This window comes from Octodon degus, unplaced genomic scaffold (assembly GCF_000260255.1).
Source record: "Octodon degus isolate 3935 unplaced genomic scaffold, OctDeg1.0 scaffold00030, whole genome shotgun sequence".
Lineage (NCBI taxonomy): Eukaryota > Metazoa > Chordata > Mammalia > Rodentia > Octodontidae > Octodon > Octodon degus.
Genome location: NW_004524606.1, coordinates 7,270,854 through 7,291,929, shown reverse-complemented (window position 1 = coordinate 7,291,929; position 21,076 = coordinate 7,270,854). Strand labels below are relative to the sequence as shown.

Sequence of the window (21,076 nt, the reverse complement as noted above, 5' to 3'; positions counted from 1 at the left end):
AGTGAAGTGGAAGACCCAATACTATTATGGGCTATTGGACTCTTTTAGAATATCTTGCTGAGTTTACACACCTATAATATTCAAATGACGGAACTTAACAAAAAAGGGGATACAGATGAATGTCCATTTTGTATCTGTGCATTCAAAATGGTTAGGATAGATACATAGTTACATTCTCTTAATGAATAGAGGGATTTGTTGTAATAGTGTTTGTAAAAAGGATATCATGTCTGCAACTTGTACAGTAAATAATCACGAGGAGAGACTATGCATTGTGTTAATTACTGAAACTGGCCTACCAATTTGATCTGAAAGTGTCTCATTGCTATTTGTCTCTCCATAAAATTATGGGGAAAAAAAGAGAGAGTTTTGCCGCCCACAGCGATCGGGCACTGGGCGCCTCTCTGGTACCTGACACCAGCGGTGTTTCCGTTGTGCAGATCAGGCGGGCGCAGAAACAGAGATGAAGCTCTTTGCCTGTGGGGGTGTCATGTATGAAACCCGTAAGCCTGGGCTTGACTGCAGCTGGCCCAGCCCCACCCTGCCCCGGTGCGCACTGCTGTCTGAGGGGAGTGGCCTTTCACGCGGCCTTGCCTTGTGAGCATGCTCTGGGCTGGCCAGCACTTCCCTGGCACTGGTGCTGCGAGGATAGAAGCAGCTAGGGCAGGGGAGAGCTGGAAAGAGGAGCGCCGCGCCTGGAGCTCAGGGAATGAGGAGAACGTGCGGGCATAGGGAGGGGCGGGCAGAGGTATGGAGGAAGGGCCACCAGCGGAAGGTTGACAGCTGCCTTCTGACTGAGTTGGGTCAGCTCTGACGCGGCCTGTGTTCCCTTGTAGAACAGACCTTTTCAGAGCCTCAGCATCCCTGGTGTGTGAAGACACGGAGTGGAGCTCTCCAGAGCTAGGGAGGGGAATTCAGATTGGTTTGCTCTTATGCAGAAGGTATGAGGGAAATACAGGATGAATGTTCAGATTTTAAAAAATGTATCACAATAAAAGTCGCCTGCCCTTCCACTCCTTCAGTCTACTCCCCCCAGCTGGGGACACACTTATCCATCCTTCTTCTCCATTTGTGAAACAGTTTTTGGAAGTTCTGTTTGGTAAATGTTTTCACAAGGTGTGGAAGCAGTCATGCTGAATGCCGCTGGTGAGTGGCGTCCAGCGGAAAGCAGGCTTGTGAAAGCATCATAGGGCTTCTCGTCCACTTATTCACTGGGTCGGCACCGTGTGACTTCTGGCTGTTTCCCAAAGCCGAAATGACCGTGCAAGGTAACCGTTTTTAAGCAGTTCAGGGCATTGAGGTAGCCAACACAGGACAGCTACAGACAGGACGCTTGTAAAAGAAAACTTCCAGAACTGCTTGAAAAAGTGGCAAGAATAGTAGGCTGAGTATGTTGAAAGAAAGGGGAATATTTTGAGGAGAAGTGAGGGTAATAGCCTTTTACCATTAAAGTCTTTTTTTAAAAATTAATTTTATTTAGAAACAAATAGCAATCAGATGGTTTCAAAACTTATTAGAACAGTTTCAATAATTAATACATTGCATATTTTTGTCTTCATTGTGGTTATTCATAGTACAAGATACAGACATGATATCCTGTCTGAACACTGTTAGTACAAATCTTTCTTCTCATTGAATTAAGTGAAAGTAGCTGTGTATCTATCTTAACTATCTTAAAATATTCTTTTAAATTTGAACTCCAACTGTATTTTTCAATCATGCCTCATAGTATTTGGGGTTTTTTCCATATTTTATTGAGAAACAAATAGCAATGAGTTGCAAAACTGATTAGTAGGACAGTTTCAATAATCAATACTTTGCATATTATTTTCTTAGTGGTTATTCATTGTACAAGATGCAGACATGATATCCTGTTTACAAACACTTTTAGAACAAATCTTTGTATTCATTGAATTAAGAGAATGTAGCTGTATATCTATCCTAAATATTTTGAATAAACAAACACAAAATGGTCATTCATTTGTATCTCCTTTTTTTTGTTTAGTTTTGTCATTTAAATATTATAGGTGTGTAAATTCAGCAAGACATTCCAAAATAAAAATTAAAAAAAGATATTCCAAAATAGTCCAGTAGTCCATAATAGTAGTGGGTTTTCCGTATGACTGGCAATGTCAGAAGTTGTTGACTTGAGACTTTTACAGCTCAGCATAATAACATGGCTTTACTTTTTATACTTTGTTTTGATACTTTTCTGCTGGATGGTTAAGACCAAGATAAAGCAAGACCTGTATAACAAGAATTGTAGTTTTTGTATCTGATAAGGTCAGTCATATTCTCTCAGGATTTATCCTGAAACCCTGTACTGCAGTCTGTAAATCCTTTGTTAGTGTCAGCCATGTGGATGAGTCACAGCCATTGCTTGACCAATTTGCTCTCTGTGAAAGCCTGAGAGAATGTTTTCTCTCCATGTGACTCTCCTTAGGCATACTCTACATCATCAATCACTTTCCTCTGTAGCCCCATAATCTCCTTGTTTTGGGGTTGGGGTTTTTTTTTTTGTTTGTTTGTTTTTGTTTTTGTTTTTTTTGGGTTTTTTTTGTATTTTAGGGAAGGGTCTATTGGATCACTCGATTGGACTCATAGTGATCAGCCTGTTTACAGCCTCCCAAGAGCTGGGATTGCAGACGATCGCCACCATGCCCAATCTCAATTGTATCTCATTGTGCTCCAGGGGTGGGACTGGTACGGCAGGCCTGAGTGTCAAACACCCAGCCCCTGCGCCTGCTTGCAGGGGCTTTAATCTGCTGAACTATTTGGCTGGCCCTTGCCTCATAATATTTGAAGAGCCCCTAGCCTAGGAAGTTTTATCTGTTTCATTCACCTACCCCACAGGTGTTACTGCTGAACCAAAATGACTTACACCTCTTTGGATGCCTATAGAACTGTATTTTCCTTACAGGCTATGCAGCTGCCTTGTTCTGCAGCAGGTTGGAATAGTTAATCATCACAGCTAACACTAAGTGATGGCTCGGCACTGGATGCCTTCCATGCACTCTCCTATTATAGCTCTGTGAGCTGTTGTTATCCATACTTATCAGATTAGGATGGATTTAAAGGGATTAGAAGACTTGTCCAAGGTCCCACAGCTAGTGTGAGTCAGGCCTTGCATGTAAGTTTGCTGGGTGACACAGCGAATCCTGCACGTGGTTCCCTTGCTGCCTCAGAAACTGCCTGTGTTACATGTGTAATAGCAATTATGAGTTGATGATGGAACTGACTAGAACACTCGGATTTGCATTCAGTTTCACTTCCTAGGCCAGTGGTTGAATTTCACAGTAGGGCAGGGTTGGGGTTAGGGGGATGAAAGGAGAAAACTGAATAGAAACAGCACTGAGGACCTCCATCCTGAGCTAATGTAGGGAACAGATTTACCAGCCTATGAAGATCTCCTAGCAGCCCGCCAGCCCACAGGCTGACCTGGTCACACAGCCATGGATAGTGAGGTCACAAGTGAAGAGAGAGGATGCATCTTTGCCTATTAGGCCAGAGAAGTTTGAGAGACAGAATTCAGGGGCAAAGCGGAATCCTTTTCCTATTTATTGTGCCCAGACTGTGCTGAGTTATTATATCTATTCACCTGTTTACTTCCCATACAGCCTTATAAAATTGTCACCTATTTTTTGACATTTAAGTCAGTTTGTTTCTTTAAACAGCTTTATGGAGATATAATTGACCTATCATGTAGTTCACCCAATTAAATTACATGCTCCCTGGATTTTAATATGTTCACCCTTTATGTCCTCATTTGACAAGAAAGGACCAGAACAAGTGCCTCCAGTGGCTTCTCCTTCTTTTGTTTTTTGTCCCACTCTAGTCTCACTGAAAGGCAACCAGAGTCAGCCTCGTGAGCATCCCCAAATCTTCCCACCAGAGCCTCTGAGCCTCCAATGGGTTTCGCAGTGCAGTGACTGGTCCCTTGGTGGTCAAGGACTCCAGCAAACCTCTGGAGCCACCCCCGAAGCTTCTGTAACACAGGCTGTAGGATGCCACTCTGACTCTCTTAACAGCCACCAGGGTTGCCACTGTAGCCCAGGGCCTGCCTTCTGAGGCCACCATTGCCTCCTTGGCCCTCTGGCCTCACCTGCTGTCTTGCTCTCTGTGACCAGGCTCCAACTGGATTTGCTGCAATGTTTCCCTTAAACTGTGTGTTCTCAATGGGCCATTCCTCCCAAGAGCAGTGAAAACTGGTTCTGAAAGGACAAAGGGAAAGCTCTTGAGACATTACAGTAGTCCTTGGTTCTTCAAAGCTTAATTGCAAAAGATGAAGTATTGTGGCTATTACAATTTCAAGGGAGGACAGGGTATTTGGAGGCAAGGGTGTCTAGAAAGTTGCTTATGGGTACAATAATGGGGGGAGAAGTCCTGCAGTATCCTAAACAAAGCAAACACATTTTTTCTTTACTGAGGTGTATGTCTTTGTTAAATCCCCAGATCTACTATAAAGTCCAGGACACAGGAGGAGCTTGATTAGTATTTGTGAATATGTGAATAGATGCTAACAGCATAGTGGATAAGGCAGCAGCCTGAGTTTGAGCCCAGGGTTCACTGCGCTTGTGCTCTCTGAGTACCCAGCAGGGGAATGCGTCGCAGCTTACCAAGGTCTGTGCTCAACCTGTGAGCCATCTAACAGGCAGGGCAAAGAGCAACAGTTTTTCCGAATAGTTTTCCAAATTATTTCATCCCAGTCCCACCCTTGGGAGAAAATACTACTGTACTTTATCACAACTAGGAATAAAGGAACAGAGAAAGAAACACCCACAATAGCTTTTTAAAAATTTATTTTAATAATAAAAAATAGTAAATAAGACATTAGAAACAGTAAGCTTAAAAAACAAGGTGATAGATATTCAACAGTGGTTGTTACATTGCACAGTGTTGCCTTCAGTGTAGTTGCTCAGATTACAGATATAAGCATGTAGAATTGGGCAAAGTAAAAGTTTTAAGCATTAACTGCTACCTTCCAAAAAACCAATAGAAATTAGTACAATCATCTTAGCTATCCTGTGTGTGCACATACATGATTTTTTCCATTCCTTTTTTTCTTTCTTTTTTCCTTTCCCTCATCCCAATTATTTATTCTTCTTGCTCAGTTTCTTTCCATTTTATTCTATCTATTGTACCTTTCAGATTATATGTACTCTTTCAAGTTCTTACACTAGGGAGACAATAAGATATCTACACATGTGGTCTGATTTATTTCACTTTTGAGTATGGTCACTGGTTGTATGCATTTACCTATAAAAAAGCCTCAGATTTATCTTTCTTTATAGCTGAATAATACTCCATTGTAACACCCACAATTTGAAGGGAGACGCTCTATGCTGAAGATTACAGATTATAGCATCCTCCTGTTTTATAAGTGAGGAACCCAGGACTCAGAAAGCTTAATTCAATGCCTATCATAGTTCAGATTTAGAGTGCTCCCCAAAAGTCTCGTGCATTCAGGGTGGGACTTAGGGTTACGGATCACTGGATCATGGCAGTGCTGAATTCCTCAGCTCAGGTGCAGTCCCTGGAGACACAGCCTGGAGGGCACCCTCCTCCCTGCCTCCACCTCCTCTCTGCTCAGCTTCCAGGCCACCCTGCCTCTGCCATGCTGCTCCTGCCTCAGAGCCAGCCAACTATGGACTGGAACCTCTAAATACCAGAATCCAGTGAACTTCTCTTCCTCTAACTTGTGAGTGTACGTTATTTTCTTCTAGACAGGAGAAAAGTGGCTGAGACATTGCCCCAGGTCACATGGCTGCTATTAAAGAGGATGTGAAGCCAGCCTGTCTTTCTCTGCAGCCTGTCCTGGAGCTGGCACATCTGATTCTTGTCCCATTCCCTTCATGCCAGTCATACCTGACATCCAGCACACTCTGGAACACTTCCATTATCTGAGAAATCTCTTGGATGCAGAAGATTTGCTCCTTTTCAGTCTTGCATCTGTTATCTCTTGGCAATGTGGGAAGGTTGCTCAAGATGACGTAGCTCGTGACGCGTACATGAAACAAAAATAGATTCTGGCCACTACAGCTGTGGCGTGAGATTTAGCTGTCAGACATTCACCTGCCATCCATGTGTGGTCAGGCTTTCAACCTGGAGAGCCTGGCACAAAGTAGGTACTCGAGACAAGGCCCGATTACTGAGAGCAAGCACAACAGAATAATGAAGCAGCGTGCTAGAACATGCTCACAACTGATGAAATTGGGTATTTTATAGTCAGCAGAAAGAAATGATAAAAATGTAAGGTGGCACTGAAAATTTTGGTATTTTAATTCTAAAAAGTGTATTATGGAGGAAGTCACGTTGCCATTAACCTGCCTTGAAATACTCTGTCTCCCTCCGAGCACGCTTCTCCCACGGTCCTTAGTACTCTCTTAAGCAGCTCTAAAAGTCCCCTTCCATGAGTGTCTTTAGTTGCTCTGTCCTTGCTGCTTCCATGACCTAAATCAGTTCAGGTGTTTACCTTTCGTTGTCATTTTGGCTTTGGAGAATAGCAGAAGCCACGTAGTGCCAGGTGTAGTGATTCAGGTGGTCGAGGACACACCGCAGTGTTCCACGAACCTGCCTTTCCGTTAGATGGCACTCAGCCACAGCGCCCACTGCGCTTTGTGTAGTGGCACCTCTTGATGACAGTCACAAGTGAGGACTTCGGCAGATGCTTGAGAGAATGGCAAGAACACGGGATAAGTATTTTCAGAGAGGGGCAGTATTTTAAGAGAGTTTGATGGCATTATATATTAGTGTAATAGATTTTTAATTTAAACATTTACTGTATATTTTGATCATAGTACATAGAATAATGCCCAGTTATGGGGGAGAATATTCTTGGTTGCCCCTGATGCAGTTTTAGTTCATAACCTAATTGTGTTTGCAGAGGGAGAGACACATATGAATTTCCTTAGCCTCTGAGCAGAAACCAAATTGGCTGAGACACAAAAAGGCACAGCCATGGAACAAAACTGAGACTTCTACATATATTTCTAGTTATCTGCCAAAACAGCTGTGGAAATCTAGGACCAGCAGCGCTTGTCCGGCTCTCCAGGCCCATCTTTTCTTTGCCCACCTGTCATCCTTGTCATAGGAACCACTTTTCTTGTTTAAACAAACCACTTCTCTGTGATAAAAAGTCTTCCCCACTCCAGTTCCTTAAACCCTCCAGGACTCTAAAGAGGTGACAGTAGCTAGAATAATAGTCCCCAAGCCAGAAAACCAGAGCTTCTTATTTCCCCCTCTGGAGCTGCTGTAAGAGTCTCCAGTTTAAAAAAAAAAAAAAAGCATTTATTTTCATTCACTTCATTATAATAAAAGGCTTTGGGGGCTGGCATGCTGAGCCACTGAGGCCACTGGCACCTCAAGAGAGAGCCCTGCACATTCCCAGGGTGCCCTGGGTCAGGAGAGCTGCACTGCATGGTGACCACTTCCCATCACAAAAGCCTTCCCACCGTAACAGGGACAAAAGGGAGCTTTGTGCCTCAGAGCTGGCTTACGAGGTAGGAATGAAAAACATGGTGGATGATTCAGTCTCTTTTATTATAGAAAAAGGCACATTGCCATTAATTCCCCTGAAAACACTCTCACTTTGAACGTGCTTGTCCCATTGTTCTTGTCACTTTCTGAAGCAGTTCTGGAAGTCTTATTTTGTGAGCGTTGCTAGTTGTGTCTTGGCTGCCTCATTGTCCTGAATTGATTTAAAACCGTTATCTCTCCTGTCATTTTGACTTTGGGGAAGTTGCACGGTGCTGCGACGGTGAATACAGTGGAGGAGGACACGCTGTAATTGGTTTTTACCAGACTGCTTTACATTGCTACCACCCAGGAGCTGCATTCACCATGATTTTGATCACACCTCACAAAGACACAAGAGAACTTTCAGAACTGTTTGAGAAGGTGGCAAAAATGATGGGATAAGTGTGGCTGAAGTAAGTGGGATCTCCTGAGAGAGATTAATGGCAATGTGTCTTCTAATAAATTTGATATTTAAACATTCACCATGTATTTGATCACACCTCATATGTTACAGTGTGTTTCAGCTTTACTGTTTAGTGAATACTCTAGAAAGGGCCAAGAGACCATCTGAGAGTGCAGACTGAGGAAGCCTCCCCACCACAAGTCTGTGCTCTGCGTAGCTGTGTGACCTTATAGAAGTCCTGTAAGTTCTATCCCTTCCTCAGCCCTCGGTGGGCACACTTCAAAAATGGAAGCATAAGGGCTGGGGAGATAGCTCAGTAAAATAAGCGCCTGCCTGGCAAGCACAAGATTCTGAGTTCAATCCTCGGTACCGCAAAAAAAAAAAAAAAAAAAAAAATAAAAAAATGGAAGCATAACTTTTTTTTTTTTTTTTTTTTTTCGGAACCGGGGATTGAACTCAGATCCTTGCGTTTGCCAGTCAAGCACTTATCCTACTGAGCCATCTCCCTGGCCCCAGGATTTTTTATTTTTTATTTTTTCATTCCTCGAATGCCTTCAGGGCACGTTTGGCCAGTGAGAGAGTTGTGAGATTCGAACTCCAGCAACCTGAAGCTGACAGCTTTGTGGAAGCAGCCACTTAAAGGACTGAGCTAGGGCCAGGCCCCCTTGGAGCATAACCTTTGTAATGCTCAAGGGAGGAAATAGGGGTGAAAGTGGTTCCACAGTTTCAGCACCCAAGCAGGCAAGGTGACAACAGGGCATCCAGACCAAGGCTAAGTGTGGCCATGCTACTTGCTTCTTTCACTTCTTCAGGGTTCAAGGATAGGGTCAAACTGCATTTCTCCCACCCACCTCTCAGAAATGGAAATGTCCACCCTCAAGACGGGCATGGTGGATTAAAGTGCCTGCTTAGGCAGACGCAGCAGCGTGCAGTGCTGGCCGCGCCCCTGGGGCACTCTGAGATGGTGATTAAGACTGGGCGTGCACCTGTAATCCCAGTTCTTGGGAGGTGGAGGGCACCTGTAATCCCAGCTCTTGGGAGGCTGAACACAGGAGGATCACTATGAGTCCAATCTACGTAGTGAGACCCTGTAGACCCTGTCCTAAAATACCAAAAAAATAAAATAAAATAAATGAAAATAAAAAAAGATGAGCATAATGGTATATGTCTAATCCCAGCACTAGGGAGGCTGAGGCAGGAGAATTGTGAGTTTGAGACCAATTTGGATTATAAAGTGAGCTCAAGGCTAGCCTGAACTGCATAGTGAGACCCTGTCTCAAAGGGAAAGAAAAGGGGCCTGCCCATTAGCTCAGTTGTTTAAGTGCCTGCTTAAGCAAAGCAATCAGGCTCAGGATTCTGTGATTCGATCCCCAGATACTCATGCCTTACCATACCTGCCCTTAAAGCATCCTGAGCCAGCCAAAAAGAAAAACAAATCCTTCTAGGGGGCTGAGGAGATAGCGCAATAGAATAAGCGCTTGCCTGGCAAGCACAGGGTCCTGAGTTCAATCCCCGGTACCACAAAACAGAAAAAGAAAAGAAAGAGAAAGAGAAAAAGAACAAAAGAGTCCACCTGCAGGGAATCTGCAGCAGTAGCTTGGGTTTTAGCTAATGAAAATACAACATTAGTAATAATTATATCAAGGCTCCAATGAAGTTAGGTCTCTTGCACAAGATTGGATGGATCTTATAGACCATAGTGGGGTTGAAACCCAGAAATGTGCTTTGACCTTCCCTATACTTTAAAAAAATATTAATAATAGCTGCTCTTTCAGAATTACTCATAATACACTAGACATTATCCTATTCTACTGCAGCTACTTAGAGAGGTGCATGACTTGCCCAAAGTCAGCAGCTCGTTGAGACAGGGCCAGGATCAGACACCATGCTGGCCTGCTGGAAGGCTGGCAGCCTGCCCCAGCTGAGGCTGCCCCTGCCTAAATGTGATCAAGATTCCGAATTCTGGAATCCAGTGCCTTCCAGGGCAGTTTGCGTGAGCCCACTGTCCAGGCCACATACCAGAAGCACCAGCGCTTTCTTCTTTCTCCTCCCTTCCAAAACACTGTGTCAGAGCAGTGAGAGTCAGAAACAATGCTGAGAGAGGAGCCACAGGGAAAAACACTTGGTTTCTTGGATACAGCCCAGTGTTGGGTGAGATTTCCTCTCACGAGTCTCTTCTGGTGGGGGCAGAACGGAACTGAGGGTAGAATAGAGCAGGAACCAAAGTGGGGAGAAACATGCCGATGGAGCAGAATGCTACTCGATCATTTCTGCTTGTGAATGAAAAACTGTAAACAGTTTCCACAGAGAATTTAAGGTCACAGAGGCCTGGGTGAGCAGGAAAGAGATTGCAGAAGGACAGCAGCAGCACAGCTGGGGTGAATCTGGCGACTCAGCGGCAAAGGAACCCAACGTCACATTGTATTTCTTGAATATATACAATGTGTGTGTGTGTGTGTGTGTGTGTGTGTGTGAGAGAGAGAGAGAGAGAGAGAGAGAGAGAGAGAGAGAGAGAGAGAGAGAGGTGTTGGGGTTTAGTACGGCCTTTGCACTGAGCTATGTCCCCAGTCTCCTTTTTTACTTCTATTTTTTATTTTGAGACAGGATCTCACTAAGTTGCTAAGATTCCAGGCTGAGCTCAAACTTGTGATTCTGCTATCCTCCCAGAGTGCTGGGATTATAGGGGGGCACCATCACATCTGATATATATTTCCATGGGACTTGAATGGTAGAAATGGGTAAAAAACTCTGAACTAAAAAAGTGAAATAGAAATAAAGGTAAATTCATTCATTCATTCACTCAGCAAATGTTCACCATGCTCCACAGTGGGCTAGGCACCATTTAAGGTGCCCTCTGTGAATGAGATACATGCTCTTTGTAAAAGAACTTGCATTCCAGTGGGAAAGGAACGAGAAAAGCAGATGGCCTGCATCTGATGTGGGAGTTGGTGTCCTGGGTCAGGAGAACCTGACCTGTGGGTTTACCTGCAAGTACAGGGATGCAGGATAACCCACTCCATTTTTGTGTTGATTTCTTTTGCCAGGCTCTACTCCTGGCAAGTATAAGCACACACACTGACTTTAAAGATGGCCAAGAAAAAGCCCTGCCGAAGTTAAGAAAGCCAGGCTGCAAACACAGTCTAGTGCTGAGGACTCTGAGTTTTCATCTTTTTCTCATGGCCTGCCTATGGCCTCAGCACTCTGAAGGAGTGCTCCAAACGTCACCATTTCCCCAGACATCCTCCTGCCCTTGAACTTCACCAGTGACATACTGCACTGTGTCACAGCCAGCTTTCTGGGCAAGGTGTGAGCGTGTAGCATGTACCAATTCTTGCAGCTTAAGCCCCACTGCCCTTCTCCAGTGAGCAGAGGTAAGATAAGCAGTAGCACCCCATTGGGTTGTGTGGCTTCCATACCCACTCTGCAGACATGGATATCCTCAAGAAGAAAGATAATAGTAAAGAGACAGTACACGTGAAAGGAGGAGTTTTAGCTCCATTACTTTTTTTTTAGTGCATGTATTTTGCTGTGAGTTTATGTGTGCACTTTGTTTTTAATATTGGCTATGTCTAATATTCTGTAACTCAGCCCACAGGAAGATCAAGGAGTTTTGTGACTAAATTTTAGCAGCCTCCAAGTTGAGAGGGAATGTTTTATTTGTAGTGGCACAAGAAGTCCTAGACATCAAGAATTTTCTGGAAGGAAAGTAAGCTAAGCAAAATAAATCAGACACAGAAAGTTAGATATCACATGATTTTTCTTATAGGAAAAGCCTGAAGTATAAATAATTTAAAGAACAAAATGAAAGATAAACAATCAGAAGCAATAAGGAAGACCTTTTGCAATGGGAAGGGGATCTAGGGGTGGATGGAGAGGACAGAGAAGGGAAGTAAAAGCACTGAGATGCATTGTGTCTTAGTTACTGTTCTGGTTGCTGAGGGGAAATGCCTGATGCCCAAAGCTGAAGGGGAAGCTTTATTTTGGCTCACAATTGTAGAGGTTTCAGTCTGTCAACAGCTGGCTTCAAGGATGAGCAACATGGCAGAGGGCATCACAGAGAAAAATTGTTGATGACAGGCAGAAGGAGGCAAAGCAGCAAGTGAGTGCTGCAGCCTTCTTTCTATCTCTTAGGGTGGGCAGCACTCATGCCCAGTGTGGGCTTTGCTGTTATCCATTAAGCCCCACCTGTGACCACATGAGGCTTTGGGAGATGTCTAGACCCAAGCCACAAAGGTACCAATCCCCATAATGTGTGCAATCATCATGTAACAAGACATATACTAATTTTTTTCAAAAAAGGATTTTTTGGAAACTGCATGGTGACTCACATGTGTACTCCCAGCTACTTGAGAGGCTGATGCTTGAAGATGGAGAGTTCATGCTTAACTTGGATATTTCAGTGAGACCCTCACTCAGAAAAATCGGGTTTTTCCCAGTTGTGGATATAGCTCATGATAGAGTGCTTGCCTAGTGTGTCCAAGGCCCTGGATTCCCTCCCAAGTACCTCAGAAAGGAAATCAGAAGAAATAAAGAATTTTTTATATATTCCCAGTGTGTTTTTAATTTTCACAATTTGGAAACACTTTTATAAATCCCCTTCTTAAACAGTACATTTCTATCACCCAGTTACGAACAGGATAGGGCTCTGGCCCTAGAAGAACTTATTTTACTAGCTATAAACTTCCTATGTAATTTTCAGCCTCTACTTTCAAGTGGATCACAAAGAACAGAGATTTGTAAGGCATAAATCAGAGATGCGAAAAGGATTGATTGGGAATGGTAACAGGAAACTGACAGTAAGCATGTCCTGCAAAGTCAGAGTAGAGTTGATCCGGGCTTTCTGATAAAGATTGTTAACTTCTAAATTTCCAGAGTAGTGTGTGTAATCTGTGGTGCGTATAGTCAGGACTTCCAAATGTGTCAGAGTTGGTAAACAGGACCCAGAGTAGCTCTAAATTATGTCTTCTACAACGTGCTTTAGAAATTCCTTCCCCTGATTTTCCGTGTCTTTTAAGTTTTTGAAAGATGCAACATTTCTGTTCCTTCTTAGAGTCTGTTTTTCATAGGAAAAGAGAAAACAGGCAATTGGCAAAGCAAAAAATTTCCAGACCACAGGGTGTCTGCTACTTACATAATCACGAAGCCAAAATTTCCATATTTTCCAAGTTGACCAGAGAATTTCTCATTAACCTGAACTGCAGATAAAAATGAAAACCTCTCCCATCTGAACACTACACACACACACACACACACACACACACATTAGTTGTCAGCTTTTCTTAGTTATACTTCTGGGACTTTTTCTGTTTATGCTATTTGTGCTTCTGTGTTTTTCTGTGTTGTTTTTAGACCCACTGGTACTGTACCATGCTGTCTAAAACTACAGGCTAAAATTGGTTTTCAGTAAAGAGGATTTTTTTTTTCTGGAGAAGAAACAGTAAAAATATTCCACATGATTTTGTGAAAGTAAACATTTGATGGTCTCCCATTTGCTGCCTGCTATGAGTTGTTAATTTAAAAAGTACAGTTGGAATATCTGTACAGAGAACCTTGGTTGTAACTGCCACTCCTTCCAGGGCATTGTAGCCCTGCTTATTGCCTCTCCAGGTGCCCAGAGAGTCCCTGTTGCCTTAGCTCCACTGAATTACCTGTCAGACCCCAGGCAAGCCATTCACAAGCACCCAGAGCCTCAGATTCAGCGTGAAAACAACCTTCTTCATGAGGTGGTGGTGAGAGCTCAGTGGCTAACGTGCGTGCAGACACACATAACACAGGCAACCTGCACGGGTTAATGTCCATTTGGTGTTGATGAGAACAGAGGGGGCCTGGGCCTGGGCACAGCTGGTCCTGATCAGATGCAGAGCATGGGGCTGTTGTTTCCGTTCCCCAGTTCTGGGCATGGATGGGTAGGTCTGCATGATGATCCTGTGTTAGTCTGCTGATTATCACTGGGAATTTGGGATGGAATGAAGCCCTATTATCTCCATGGTTTATCTCTAGGATAATTTTCAACTTAAATGTGTCAGATTGTTTGGCATCTAGAAAAAAACATTTTCATGGGAAATATAACCAACTTAACCAACAATCACCTTAAGCCTCTGTGGTAAACAGAATCATCATCAACAGCTTGCAAATCATCTGCGGTATCAATAGAACACACTGCGCAGGATAAGTGTGAAGTGGTTAACATACATCAGGCACTCAGCGAGACCCTAACCTCCAAGCTGGGCATAATAATGAGGGTAGTGCTGGTGACATGGTTGCCATCATTGTCTCTGAGGTAGATTTTAGGTTCAGCTGGCTTTAATACAAGAGATGAAGCTGCACAAGAGGGGATGGAAGTGTGGATTTGTGATTTAGCATGCGAAGTCCCTGAGTTCAATTCCCAGTATCCAAGGAAAAGTTTAAAAAGTTAAATGAGTTTAATTCTTATCCTTCCCACTTCACAGGGCCAAATTTAGAAAAATACCATGATGCTCAGACCATAAAGTCAGATATGAATGGCGGAGTTGGGCTGCACACCCAAGACTTTATAGAGTCTAAATCCAGGCACTGCTCCAGGACACCAGCATGATGTGACCCAGACACCAGCGTGGTGTGCCCTGATGACCTTCAGCTTCAGACATGCCAAGTTGTTTGTTTCTTTCTTCTTTAAACCACATTTTTCCTTTCACAAGCCTTAGGAGATTGGACTATAATCCCATAAGGGTGATTCTACCCGAACACCCTCCACAGCCCGGAGCTGACTGGGCTTGTTTGCCAGGTTGATCCCAGAGCTGTGGCACTGGCTCTCTGGTGCCTCAGCAACCTTTCTTTTTCTCTTTACTCCAACTTCTGCCTGACAGAAAGGAGTTTGCCGTCGAATGCTTTTGTCCCCAAAACAAGGTTAGCTCCAATCCACTGGGAGCCACTTGTCACGAGCCACAGAACAGAAAACATTCACTCCAGCAGTACTTATTTCCTCTGCTTTCTGTGTAAGGAAAAGTGGTATTTACTCAAACTGAGTCGTATTGTCAGTTCTGAGCCCTATTGTTATCTGAAAATATCTTATTAATGTTCGAAGTTTCACCTCTTCTACAGCAGTTGGTCTCAGAATGGGTGATTTCTGCCCCACAGGGGACACTTGGAGATCTGTTTGGTGTCACAGTGGTGTTCTGGCATCCAGTCAGTAGCAATCAGGGAGGCTGCTTAAGACTCTAGAATGTGCAGGACAGCAAAGAATTGTCCAGTTTGAGATCAGTTCAGGTCATCAAGACAGCCAGGACAGCACAACTAAAAATACTCATGAAAGAGGACTTCCAAAACTGCTTCAGAACATGGCAAGAAAGATGGAATAAATGTGTTCAAAGTGTATAGGGGGGAGGGGAGTAATTTAAAGGAGATTGATGGCAATGTGTCTTTTAGTGTAATAATTTTTTAAAACAGTATCCATTCACCATATTTTTTATCACACTTCCTACACCAGATGACCAAGCTAGGTGGGATTTAACATAAAGATGTGTTTATCAGGTGGAAGATACTCTGTTCCAGAAGTCCTAGGATACAGCATGAAGAGTGTGGCATCCAGGGCCAGAGCACCGTGGTTAGCACCCAGCTCTGCCTCCCCCTCATTCTGAGAGTTTGTGGGGTGAGCTCGGCCATTCACCTTAATGGAGCCTCAGTTTTCTCACCCACAGAATGAAAGCAAAAATGGAATCCCCATTATAGGGTTGGCTCTCACTAGTAAAGGATGGACTTGGGATAGTACTGGGCACATGGTCAGCAGCCATAATTTTTTTTTTTTGCGGAACCGGGTATTGAACTCAGTCACTTTTTTTCTCAGGTGATTTCTCAGTGACTCTCGTTGGCATGCTGCTTCTCCCATTTTTCCTCATCCTCCCCGCTGCCCTGCCCACCCACCCACCCATTTTCCTTTCTTTGTGTCTGCTGGCCTCAGCCTGTCTCCCTCCTCTCCTCTCTGTTTCCTTCAACTCCGATGAATAGCAGGAGTGTTTTGCTCCACAGTGTCTCTTGTTGCCTCAGGCCAAATTGTGGAACCTGAGATTCTAACTCACCTTGTAACAACACAATCTGGGAGAGTTTAGCCTGGTCATGCCTCGGTTTTGCCACCTGTGAAATATAAATAGATGCACTTCCTGCCTTAAGGGATGGGTGGCAGAAGGAAAGAAGAGCTTGTGTGTTGGCTCAGCTGGTGACCCGGAGTGAGCTCTCAAGGTGCGCTGTGGGGGCAGGCAGCATCTTGGGAGAACTGGAGGGAACTGCAGCTGGCTGTCTGCAGACATCTGTGTCAGCCCAGACAGTTCTCTGGATGGGAGTGTCAGCAGCTCATCCTCAGTCAACACCAGAGACAATATAAAAGGGCCCTGTTCCACTAGGGTTGACATCATTTGGGTGAAACATAAAACTCCATCCACTCAATAGATCCCAAAGTAAGGACGTCCTAGATACATCCGTCTCCCTCTCTCTGGTTCCTCTAGAATGTCTCATCTGATGAGTTTAATGGCTCACCTTGTTTTCTGGGTGGAAAGCTTGATTCTTCTGTGTGAGTTTTTCTGGGCTAAGGCTTGAAGATTGTTTGAGCAACCTCGATTTGGACTCTGCTGTCTTTGGAAGTTGCTTAGGACTGTATTACAGTGTGGACTGCATCTAGATTCTAAACAATGAAGGTGTTACATCTCCCTTACTTGAAAAGCCTCTTAGGCCCTGTTCTCCCCATCCATGAAGTCCTGGGGTATCGTTAGGAGAAGCTTATCAAGGCCGTCTGTCTCTTAGAACTCACATCCTCACAGGGAAAGACAGGCAGACAAACTAGTAGCTAAAGCAGAAATGTAAGTTCTGTGAGAAACAGAGAAGCATTTGTGACAGTGAGGGTCAGGCTTAGCTTATGTGAGGAAAGGGACAGTGCCTTGAGATAGTGACACGATTTTAAACCAGAAAATAGCAAAAGAGCCCAAGATGCCTCCACCTGGGGCCAGGCATTCCAGGCAGAGGGAGCAGCACACGCACAGCCCTGGAGGCTTCAGGCTTCACCACGAGGAGGATGAGGAGGCCGGAGTGACAGCTGCTGTAGAGGCAGGATGGCTGAGAAAGATGGGGTGGAGTCAAAAAATCTGATGACTGTTTAAATTCAAACTGTTAACACTCCTCAAAATAATCCCCTCCCTTTGAACGCACTTGCCGCGTGGCTCTTGCCACCTTTGGAAGCGCTTCTGGTTGTTTTCTTTCATGAAGGTCTTTAATTGTGCTGTTGTGAATTGTTTCCGTATCTTGAATTGACTCAAAACATTCACCTTTCATGATCATTTTGACTTTGGAAAGAGCAAGCGGTCACATGGTGCCAGATATGATGCACAAACCAGAGGAGATGAGGACACACTGTGATTTTTTACAAGCCTGCCTTTCCGTTGTGTGGCCCTTGGCAGGTGCATAAAAGACACTTAAGAAGGAGGACTCCCAGAACTGCTGCAGAAAGTGACAAGAGGGGGAACCAGTGATAACACATCTTTTCCTGTAATACATTTTTAAAATTTCGGTCACTCCTTGGACATGAAATGAGAGAGGGGGGATTTCCGTCAGTAATGAGGCAGCGTCCCACACACTCACTGTGCTCTAAGAGGTGTGGTCAGATGATTCCAAACAGAGCAAGAAAGGGGTAAGACTGTCTTCAAGACAGTGTTCCCTGGCATCCTGGAGCTCCCTGGAGTGGGCATTTCAAGCTTGGCAAGGGGAAGTCCACTCCACAGAAGCCTGGGTGAGCCATTTTATGAGGCAGCACTTCTCGCACTAAGCTTTAGGAGAGAGGAGGTTGGGAGACTAAAAGATTGTCGCTTCCCTCCCAGACTTTCATAGTTCTGTGTTCCAAAGCAGAGCTGAAGTTCGCTGGGTGTGTTGAGTTTTCTTGAGTTCTTATTTCCTGCTGCTTTTTGATCTGAACTCAGTTCTTAAGAATGGTTCTGTGCTACCCACTCTGGAAAGGGCCCTCGGTTTCTTCCCAACACTGTCTCCTCTCTCACCTCCCAAGTCATGGGACTGGGGGCAGGAGCCAGACTAGGGTGTGTTCTCCTACGTACTTGAACCCTACTTACTGGCTGCCTCAGCTATGTGCTCTCTGAACTAAAAGTCAGGCCCATGGTCACTTTCACTTCCTTGTCAATCTTCCTCATTTGACTGCTGACCAGCTGACAAAGTCTTGCCACCAGCCAGCCGCCCCGTGAGGACCACTCTTATCATCTGGGGAGCAAACCCAGGGCAGCCACAGACTGAGGTGGGAATTCCAATTTGACCTTGCAGTTCTAACCTCTGAATCCTGGGGGCCCTGTGGGGTGGAAAGTGGGTATCAAGTGTGCTGGATGCAGTGGACCATTTTTAAAATATGTTTTTTATATTGCTGGAGAGGCCTTGTTGCTATTAGCTGCCTTTGGATGAGAAGTCAGCTCTGAAGCTATGCACCCCAGTCCCAGTGGGGTTCAGCAGTGATTCTGTATTTATCGATAATCGTAGTGCTCCATGTGCAGGTCCCCTAAATAAAAGCCTGGTTGTTGAAATTAGAAAATATAGCACTGAGGGACATGTTTTCAGGTAAATAAAAAATGATTACTTTGGTGTTGTTCCTTTTTCTTTTCTTGTTGTGACAATATCTATTGAAAATTAAAAAGTGACCTGTTCAAAAAAAGTTTATTTGAATAAGATGATATTTATTAGCTGAGGATGGTGGGCACACATGCAAGTCTTTTGTGCTGTGGCCCTGGTTGAGTTCCTGTCCCAGGGCTGGTGTTGACCAGCTGTGGGGCTTGAATTGTACCTGCTTCTAAGTTTCTCCATATCTCAGATGAGTAGCCCTTAAATAAATGCTATCTAGGATTCTTTCCAAGCTCCACAATTCTATTTCTACTAATGTTGTTTTTCTTTGGAAGTGAAGTGAATTTTGTGCCTGCTTGATGATACTTCATTTTCCCTTTCCTGCCTGCTCGTGGAAATGGGCCACATGGGAAGGCTTTCCCACCATCTGTCACTGTGTGTCATGTACGGTACCAAGTATACCGCTGCATGGTTATGACCTGGGGCTTTGGGTTGGAGTTCATTTTGTTGGGGCAGGGTATCACTACGTAATGCAGGCTAGCCTTGAACTTGTTTATGTAGCCCGGACTGTCCTCAAACCCATGGCGATTCTCCTGCTTCAGTCTCCTGAGTGCTGGGATTATAGGCATGAGCCACCACGCCTGGCTTGGGTTGGTGTTTGGCTCTGCCATTGATGAATCCTGTTATTTATCACCTATGTCAGTTTATAGTTTATCCCATAATATTTGAGGAAAGAGAATCCTTACCTTGAGAGAACACCTGAAAACTAAGTGTGAGAGGGCTGAGCTCCATACCTAGATATTAGAAAATGCCTGGAAGTGACATAACTTGTCTTATTAAAATGCCCTTGCCAGTACCAGAGACACAGAAGGCAGAGAGGAGCCGGGTCCCTCCTCATCATTCCCCTCCACTCAATCTGTGGAATCTTTCTGCCACGTGTTTGTTAATGGATTTTTCACTGTCACTTGTGTCTTCTTTAAAGTGGGTTGTGAAGCTGGGCGTGGTGGCCCACCCCCTTAATCCCAGCAGTTGGAGGCCAAGACAGGAGGATAGCCATGAGTTCCAGGCCAGCCTGGGCTACATAGTGAGTTCCAGGCCAGCCTTGAACCAAGCCAAGACCCTGTCTCAAAAAATAAATAGATTAAATAAATAAAGAATGTGTTAGGGATCATCTTCCCTTCTCATTTAAAAGCTTTTTAAAAAAACTGTGAGCATGTACAGATTTCAGAAGAGTTTAACCATCTGTCAACTTCTAAACAAACTGGGACCTCAGAACTGATTTATTTCATTCCTAGTATATCATTGAATGCTGTTAAGACTTTTTCGGCAGGGGGGCAGTTCTGATGGGCTAAACCAATACCCTGTGCATGGTAGGCAGGCCCTCTACCACTGAGCCATCTTGCAGTCCTTTTATTTTTTATGTTGAGACAACACCTTGGTAAATTGCCCAGACTGACTTTGAGCTCACTGTACTCCTGCCTTTGCCTCCTGAGTACTTAGACACTTCCTATGGTGAAGTACCTTCTGAAAGATAACATAACTAATGAGATAAAATATGATGTTGAGCTGGAGCTTGGCTGCCTTAGAACCCTTGTGCACCTCCCGTCAACACTCAGGCCTCAGCTTCCTGGTGCTCACAGTGGTCTGTAGGTTAGCAGCACCAAGTGCCATGCCCTTGGTCTGCAGCACAGCCGTGCCCCTGAGGTGAGTGTTGTGTCTCTCATCTGGTACCACAGGAACATACTGAGTCAGTTAGCTCACGCAGACAACCACATTCTCAAATCCAGGCAGGTAATACACTTGGGTGAACCAGAGCCTTGGCGCCTGGTCTAAAGAGGGAGCTGCTTTTTCATACTGTAGAGGAAATCAAGCCCAGTGTTTCCAGATCTTGCCATTAATCAGAAGAAGCTCTCCAGTCAGGTATGGTGGTCCACATCCATAGTCCCAGCACTGTGAGAAGCTGAGGCAGGAGGAGAGCATGTTGGAGCCTAGCCTGGGCAATGTAGTGATTTTGCCAGATCCTGTCTCAAAATTAAAAAAATAAATAAAAAGGGCTGGGAATGTAGCTCAATGCAAAGGCCCTGAAGGGGGAAACAAAAAAGAAACTCTTTTATTAGGTGACATTTCCTGATTTCTCATATTATCAACGATAATTTATTCATAAGCACTTTTGATGAACAAAATTCATCTAACACTTTTGACCTATGATTTACATGTGTGACATTAGGGCTTTCTAGCTAGTGATGATCAAATCTTCCTAACCTCTCAGAGAACCATCCTCACACAGGATGAGCACAGTGAATACTGAACTGTGGTGGGTACATGGGTCGTCTGTCCTTTGCAGGGGCCCTTTCTGCTCTGTATCTCATGCTTTGGGCAGATGTTAGTTCACAGTCCTTCCCAGGTGTCAGCCTGTCCTGTTATCTGTGTTGTCCTTCCTAGCCCAATTAATAACCACAAGTAGACAGCTCTCCCCCACTAGTGACACCATTTGGGCCTTTCCTTGGAAGGCTTTTGCTCTAGTTTTGGTTTAGAATCCTATGGTGTCTTATGAAGATGCCATTGCTTGCAAAAAGTGGA

The 21,076-nt window shown here is 44.4% G+C and overlaps 1 protein-coding gene across 6 annotated transcripts in view; it reads left to right on the top strand.

Moving 5' to 3' along the window:
• Frmd4b (FERM domain containing 4B) overlaps positions 1-21,076 on the top strand; it is a 358,125-nt gene that overhangs the window by 202,725 nt on the left and 134,324 nt on the right. The window contains exons 1-2 of one of the 6 annotated variants that reach the window (XM_023713305.1): positions 6,771-6,780; positions 10,228-10,235. The exons of 4 other annotated variants lie outside the window; for them this stretch is intronic. The gene's annotated coding sequence lies outside the window, so the exon portion shown is untranslated. Of the gene's footprint in view, positions 1-6,770; positions 6,781-10,227; positions 10,236-18,122; positions 18,183-21,076 lie in introns of those variants that run through there. One more of the 6 variants, XM_023713304.1, reaches the window with a different exon arrangement.